Here is an 8,495-nt window from a genome sequence, read left to right on the forward strand (position 1 = left end):
GTCAGACACAACTGAGACTGAACAAAACAAAGAGCCTTTGAGACTGCAACATTTGTTTCTTTTCCCTTAGAGAGACAAGATAACTGTTCTCTCCCAAGGTAACCTTTTGAGAATAATTAGCCCCTAGAACCTCCTCCCCAAGAAAGCACTCCAAGCTTGAATACTGAAGGACATGGACCACAACTCAGATGCCACTCCGGTCCTGGTATTTTGTTAACTCTTGACGAGCTTCTGGGTTTTCCTTTTACCGGTAACTCCCTCCCCTTGGGCTTCCTGACCTTCCTTAGCAAGTTTCGTGTAACTGGGTCTGAATTGTTAGCTGAAGCCTCAACCGGGCTAAACCAAGGCTCCTCCTTGAGAGAAAAGAGGAGAACAGGCCCCAATCTGCACATCCCACGCAGTGACAGAGGCTGCAGGGCTTGCCCGGAGCCCAGCGGCATGAGTCATCCTGGTGGGGCACAGAAGGGAAACAGGCGAGGAGAGAGAGAGCGGTAAACAAGTTCTTGCCTCACCCGTTCAGTCAGGAAAAATCTGTGACTAACCTATTTTCTTGCCTTGCGCCTCTCGCCTCCCAGACCAACCGTGCTCCTGGCTGAAAGAGGAGTAACGAGCAAAGCAAAGGAAGAACTGAAAGCCCCAGCGGAGCTTGAAAAGGAGCAGGCAGGTACGAATGGAAGCCAGGAGGGGGGATGAAAAGCTTGGCAGCACTTCCTGATCGACCTCCTCTCTGAGAGCATCACTGGGGTTACTCACGCCCGAGAGGACAGGCTGTGAACATACTTGTCTTCATCCTCTAGTAAACAGTCCATGTGCATGGCTTTCTTTTTTTACTTCCATTTTTACCCCTGGTTGCTGGGCTTTACATCTTAAGGTAGCCACTTTGAACATCACTAGCAGAAATGTACAATAGGAGAACACCCATGGTAAGGAGCTCACCTAGTCGGGCAACTGTCTGGGATGAGCACACGGGAACACAGAAATTAGCCTGATCCTGTAGACCTATGTTGTATTGCTTTAGTGGCCCAGGAAATGCAGACTCTTTTGTCTGTAACTGACACCCTTCTGGAAAAACTTAAGATTTCAATCTCCCTGAACCAAAAGATAAAGCGATTGAGGCAAAACCATCATATTGAAACCTTGATCCATAAAATGTATGTGCAAAGGGATTTAGAAGACATCTTAAAGACTAACAACAATATTCTTTCCAGAAGCAATAAGAAGTAGGAGGGTCCAAACAATTCAATTAAGGACAGGAACTAGGAAAGATGATTATCAGTGCTGAAAGCCAAAATCTAGTCACCCACTGACCAGCACGGGCAGATCTTTTCCCACTCTGCATTCCCCAGGTCCTGAGTGTGGGCCAGGGGACCTTGCTTCTTACTGCCTTTTCCGGAAACCTGCCCTGTCTCCTTCCTTGGGCTCCTGTCAACCTCACGTGTGCTGGTATTGTGGCTCCTCCACATAAGTGATACCTACCTGCCTCCTTAACTAAATTATCAGGTCCTTGAGAGTTGGGACCGTCTGGTTCATCCCAGTATCACCAGCACAGCGTCTGCACAGAGTAGCTGCTCATTAAATGTTTGTGGAATTAAGTAAACAGAATGAATAATGCTGAATAAACCTACTCAGAGGCCTCACCAGTGCTGAAAACTCAATGTCCAAAGCTGAACCTGATAACCAACTCAGCTCTGGTATTTATACACCTTTGGAAACAGGGAACACTCTACTTCAGAACAGCTCACTCCACTGTGGCCTAGCTTTCGCCATTATTTTTTGTAATAATAATAATAACAGGAAACACTTCCCAGTTCAGTTCAGTTCTATGGTGCTTAGTATATTGTAGGTGTTTCTAAGCATTTAAAATTTATTAATTAATTTTTGTAGCTACTCAATGATTGTATTCACTATTCCCAGTTTATAGATGAGATAATAAGGTACAGAGATGTTAAATAATTTATTCAAGGCCATAATCTAGTGACAGAGCTGAGTTCAACCAGGCACAGCCCAGCCCCGGTATCAATAATTTCAACCACTAAACTCTAAGTCTCGACATTATTAACAGAATGTCTTCCTCTTACTTCTCCACTAGTACTCATTCAGAGCAGGGATCAGAAACCAGGTCCTTGCAATATGCTACATGGCTAATGCCCTAATACATGGTCCCTGCAATGCCCTTCGTGACTTGAAACAGACAGGACTGTCTCTGTTTGAAGCCTCGTTTGAGAGTTATTGTTGCCTGTCTTAAACAGGGCCAAAGGAGGATGAACATGACCCAGGGCTCATTCATTATGTGGGTGAACTCCAATCCACATAATGGGGTGACAGTCTTACGGTTCCCTGTTTTCTTACTACCCCCAATTGGGGTTTTTGTTTTCCTTTCAATTACCTTTATAGAAAGTGTGGTCGCAACTTCAGACCACAAGCCACTTAAATTTTATTGGCAAGTACTTCCTCTAATAGTTGGAGTCCCATTGAACAGGGAACTATTTGTCACCAGACACACTTGTTTTTACAGTTTTTATAATGTTTGGGAATTGGATGAGGGCCTCTGCCTTCCATCCCTTCTCTGGTCCTACTGCAGGCCTAATTCAGCTCCCATTGTCTTCTGCCTGAACAGCCTCCAGGCTGGTCTCCCAGTCTCTGCTTCTGACCCATCTTATACTTGGTCTTACAGTTTCATTTTTCTAAAGAACAGCTTTAGGGAATTCCCTGGCGGTCCAGTGCTTAGGACTCCATATGCTTTCACTGCTGAGGGCCTGGGTTCAATCCCTGGTCGGGCAACTAAGACCCCACAAGCTGCAGTGTGGCACCTCCCCAAGAAGAGAGTACATCTTTAACCGCTTGCTCAAAAATCATTTGACCCCAGTTCAGTTCAGTTGCTCAGTCATGTCCGACTCTCTGCAACCCCAAGGACTGCGGCATCTGACACCAAGCCTGCAGTTAATCCCCAGCACGTGTTCCAGCTGCCTTGGGGTGGGGACTTACCCCCCATGAATTTTCACTGAACTTTATGCTCTATCTTTTTATCTTCTAGGCTGGTCCTGCATTCCTCTTGCTTCTGGACTATTTCCCTCCCTGCAATTCTTTTGTTCATACACTCCCTCATTCTTTCATTTGTACATACATTCAATCAGCAACTTTAAGACCCCACGCTCCAAGCGAGGTCTTCTGCTGAGGACCAGGGATACAGCGACAAATTAATGATGCGCCTCTCAGGAAACTGATTTCCATTCCTTAAAGATTAATTATGTGGAGTATCTTTTCATGTGCATATTGGCCATTTGCATATCTTGTTTGGAGAAATGTCTATTCAAGATCTTTGCCCATTTAAAAATTGAATTGTCTTTTTATTATTGAATCATAAGTTTTTATATCATAGATATCCCAGTTTTCTAATTGTTTCCTTAATGCTTTTGTATTTTCTAAGTTTTCTACAGTGATGAGTGACTCTGATAAGCAGAATATCTAAAATGTGATACCAACCTACCTGAAAATGTAGAAATCGTACTAATCAAACTTATGAATGATATTAAATTAGGAAGAATGTTAATGTATTTGGGGGTTTTTGCTTTACAAAATCAAGATCCATTCTTGGAGGAGCATAACTATGGGTAAAATATTCAGTGTATTAGTGTGAACTTCCTCATTTCAACAATCTTGTCAGGGTGTTTGATGAAGTGGTCTTTCTCTGTGTAAGTGGGAGCTGAAATTATATCCTGCATGTTCAACCTGCACTGTCTATGATTTTCGGTTAAGGTAGGGGTAGAACTCTCTTGACAAGTGTTCATGAAAAGGCAATCTGAAGGTCTTGGTGTCTCACAGACTCAGTGGGGATCAACATGTGATGTGACTGATGAAAAGAGAGGATGCGATCTGAGATGACAGGAATCAAAGCAGGGTGTCTGAACTGAGGGCGAGGTCTGTCCTGCTGACTGAGCTGCTCAGACCACACCAGAAGCATGTCCCCACTTCTGAACAGCACTCCAGAGCACCATCCGTGTGGTTGGGTTGGGGAAGGAAGGGCTAGGAGGAAAGTGCTGGGAGGATGGCCACTTCAGGAAAGTCGTGATCAAGGCACTCCATCTCTGAAGGGTTTCCCTGGGCAGAGGCATCAGTGTGGTCTGCCAGGCCTTTATCGTCTCACTTAACTGGAAATTCACAGCAGCCTCTCCGGGCAGGATTTCTTCTTACCTTACACCACGAGACCCAGGACGACACTCACGGCAGTTCCGACGGCCCCTCATCTCGGAAGCTGAAGACCCAAACGGCAGTCAGGTGAGAATCTGACCAGAGGTCCACAGAGCAGGAACAAGGAGACACCAAGGACACTCTAGGGCAGCAAACTCAAACTGTCCTGGGGTCCAAGCTGGCAAGGGAAACCAACAGAGCCAGTCGAACCCTGCCTTCTGAATGTATGCAAGTTTCCTCACTTTCACGGATAAGTATGTTGGGCTCCATTTTTTTTTAAACAAATGACTTGGTCTTTTACTTTTCCTCTTTTTCAGAAAGAACTAAAAAAAAAAAGTTTTATTTTTATAATTAAAAAAACAGCAATGTACAATGAGAAATGGCATCCCAGTCCTCATTTCTGGGAGGACAACAGGGAAATGAGGGGACAGCCGTGAAAAGACTGCAGCAGGCCCAGTGAAGCCAGGCCTTCCACTCTGTTAAAGAGGAGCTGAACATCGGGATTTTTATGTGAAATCATCCAATTTCTAAATCTTGATGCTGATGGGGGGGGGACATATGTATACCTATGGCTGATTCACATTGATGTTTAACAGAAAACAACAAAATTCTGTAAAGCAATTATCCTTCCATTAAAAAATAAATTAAAAAAATTTTTTTTTTAATTTAAAAAAGAAAATATCATACAGGAGCTGGAAATCCCTCTACAACATCTCTGCTGGGGTCATCTTAACTCTTCTGCTTGCGAATCTGGGAACTGGACCCAAGCCTACGAATTCAGCCATCTCTGTATGTGGACTGCTCCGACTGATAGGAACGGATTCTTCAAATGAAACTGAAATCAATCTCTTTAGAGTATTCAATACACCCGCCTGACCACCGCTGACCTGCACAGCCTCTGCCACTCAGCCACTCCGTCGATCCATTCACTCATTACACAGACACACAGACACACCAGGGGCTCTGGAATCATGCAGACAGGGTTCCTCACAAGCTGAATATGTGCTTTCTCTATCTTTGAGTCCCTTGGAGCCTGGAACACAGGTAGGTCCCCTGGGTGGGAAGACGGTCTCCCAACCCCTCTCCTGTGTGAAGACTGCCCCCGGAAGAAGTTCCCTTGTGGACCCTGTGTGTGCTTCTGCTGGGCAGCAGCCTGGCAGAGAGTTTACAGGGCCTACTGGACATGAACCCTGGACACATCACTGATGTTGCAGCCCAGGCCTCCCTACTGTGCAAACAGGCATTAACATCCAGGTCCTGGCGGATTTTGAGGGATGAACAGGTTGTTTTAATGGGACCGTGCTACACACAGTGTCAGGACTGTGACAAGTGGTATTGACACAGAGGAATGGAAGGAACTTGGGATCCCACAAAACTAGGTTTGAATCCAGGCTCAGACACTTTGGGCAGAATATCTGATTTCTCAGTTCAGTTCAGTTCAGTCACTCAGTCGTGTCCGACTCTTTGTGACCCCATGAATCGCAGCACACCAGGCCTTCCTGTCCATCACCAACTCCCGGAGTTTACTCAAATTCATGTCCATCGAGTCGGTAATGCCATCCAGCCATCTCATCCTCTGTCGTCCCCTTCTCCTCCTGCCCCCAATCCCTCCCAGCATCAGGGTCTTTTCCAGTGAGTCAACTCTTCGCATCAGGTGGCCAAAGTACTGGAGTTTCAACTTTAGCATCAGTCCTTCCAGTGAACACCCAGGACTGATCTCCTTCAGGATGGACTGGTTGGATCTCCTTGCAGTCCAAGGGACTCTCAAGAGTCTTCTCCAACACCACAGTTCAAAAGCATCAATTCTTTTTTTTTTTTTTCTTTTATAACAAATTATATTGGTTGAGGATCACTACACAGACATTTCAATTTGTACACAATTCTTCACATACGTACCAGAAATGTAAAATATCATGTAGTTGTGATTCTTAACAGTTATTCCAGTGACTTTGCAGCTTAAAATTTGGAGCAAACTTTCCTTAACAGGATATCAAGTACCAATATCTTCATATATTGATATGTTATTACATCATAAGTCCCACTGATTCACAATTTAATATCATATACACTACATACCCAAACTATCAATTGTTCACAGCACATTAACCAAGTTACTAGGAAAACTGGACTACCATGACCAAAGATGTTATAGTATAGTGCACAAAATTCTGACCAGGAGAGCCAAGATCAAAAAGTGGTTTGCTGTAGGAAATAATTCTACCAAAACAATGTGGGAAGAGAAGTAATATAAAGTGTTCAAGACATTAAATGCATAACTGACTCCAAACTCCATTTAGTATGCTTTTGTATTATAGGATATAAAAGCTACCCCCCATCTATGGAATGTTAAGCTGACACCCAAGACAATCAAAGCCTCCCGTATCCAATATCCCACTATTTTCTGGTTGTACCAAAAAATAAACAACCAGCAAATGATTTCACCTCTTAAAAAAAAAGCATTTACACTTAAAAAATGGGATGAGGTGGGATTCCCTCCTTTTTAAAAATGTTTTTAGAGCTACTAAAAAACTTGCATTTACAAAACAGTTGATAAAAATATTCCTCTGGATTGTACAAGAAGGGAAACAGGGACCACTGACAGGCCTGAGTGTGTGGTTATTAATCAGACTTGGCTTCTTACTCTTCTGCTCCATCAGAGGCTGGGCTCTCCTCGTTTTCTTCTGCTCCATCAGAGGCTGGGCTCTCCTGTTTTTAGTCTCCCCATTTTCGGCAGGCAAGTCTTCTTTAGTCTCTTGGTTGGCCACTTCCGCCTGTTTTCCCTTTGCTCCTCTTTTCCCTTTTGTTTGCACTTTTTTGTCTGAAGATTTATCCTTTCCCGCCGCCTTTTTTGGCTTCGTTTCCACTTTTGCAGGAGCCGGTTTAGCTGACAACCTCGCCGATCTCCTCTTGGGCTCCTCCTGCGCCGCCCCTCGGCGGAGCTGACCTTCCTCGCGGGCATCGTGGCGGCGGGGCGGGCGAGAGCCGTGTGCCTGAGGGCCCGGCGCGCCGAGACCCTTCGCGAAGCTGAGTAGCCTGACCGCGGCCGCTCCTCCCGCCGCCCGAGCTGCTGGGACCCGCAAAAAAGCATCAGTTCTTCTGTCCTCAGCTTTCTTCACAGTCCAACTCTCACATCCATACATGACCATGGGAAAAACCATAGCCTTGACCAGACGGACCTTTGTTGGCAAAGTAATGTCTCTGCTTTTTAATATGCTGTCTAGGTTGGTCATGACTTTCCTTTCAAGGAGTAAGCGTCTTTATTTTCATGGCTGCAATCACCATCTGCAGTGATTTTGGAGCCCAGAAAAAGAAAGTCTGACACTGTTTCCACTGTTTCCCCATCTATTTCCCATGAGGTGATGGGACCAGATGCCATGATCTTAGTTTTCTGAATGTTGAGCTTTAAGCCAACTTTCTCACTCTCCTCTTTCACTTTCATCAAGAGGCTCTTTAGTTCCTCTTCAGTTTCTACCATAAGGGTGGTGTCATCTGCATATCTGAGGTTACTGATATTTCTCCCGGCAATCTTGATTCCAGCTTGTGCTTCCTCCAGCCCAGCGTTTCTCACGATGGACTCTGCATAGAAGTTAAATAAGCAGGGTGACCCTAACCCTAACTCTAACCCTAACCATCTCTTAAAGAATTTTCCACAGTTTATTGTGATCCACACAGTCAAAGACTTTGGCATAGTCAATAAAGCAGAAATAGATGTTTTTCTGGAACTCTCTCGCTTTTTCATTGATCCAGTGGATGTTGGCAATTTGATCTCTGGTTCCTCTGCCTTTTCTAAAACCAGCTTGAACATCTGAAAGTTTACGGTTCATGTATCGCTGAAGCCTGGCTTGGAGAATTTTGAGCATTACTTTACTAGCATGTGAGATGAGTGCAATTGTGCAGTAGTTTGAACATTCTTTGGGGTTGCCTTTCTTTGGGATTGGAATGAAAACTGACCTTTTCCAGTCCTGTGGCCACTGCTGAGTTTTCCAGATTCGCTGACATATTGAGTGCAGCACTTTCACAGCATCATCTTTCAGGATTTGAAATAGCTCAACTGGAATTCCATCCTCTCTACTAGCTTTGTTCATAGTGATGCTTCCTAAGGCCCACTTGACTTCACATTCCAGGATGTCTGGCTCTAGGTGAGTGATCACACTGTCGTGATTATCTGGGTCGTGAAGATCTTTTTGTACATTTCTTCTGTGTATTCTTGCCACCTCTTCTTAATATCTTCTGCTTCCGTTAGGTCCATACCATTTCTGTCCTTTATCAAACCCATCTAAGAGCCTCTACTTCCTCATCTATAAAAT

At 44.6% G+C, this 8,495-nt stretch overlaps 1 long non-coding RNA gene across 1 annotated transcript; it reads left to right on the plus strand.

The window, feature by feature from the left end:
- The first annotated feature begins 492 nt into the window (after positions 1-492).
- On the plus strand, positions 493-4,790 carry LOC122685985. The gene is made up of 3 exons (XR_006338600.1): positions 493-664; positions 3,035-4,412; positions 4,506-4,790. It is a non-coding gene; the product is annotated as an uncharacterized LOC122685985 (long non-coding RNA).
- The last annotated feature ends 3,705 nt before the right edge of the window (positions 4,791-8,495 follow it).

Source organism: Cervus elaphus, chromosome 29 (assembly GCF_910594005.1).
Source record: "Cervus elaphus chromosome 29, mCerEla1.1, whole genome shotgun sequence".
NCBI lineage: Eukaryota > Metazoa > Chordata > Mammalia > Artiodactyla > Cervidae > Cervus > Cervus elaphus.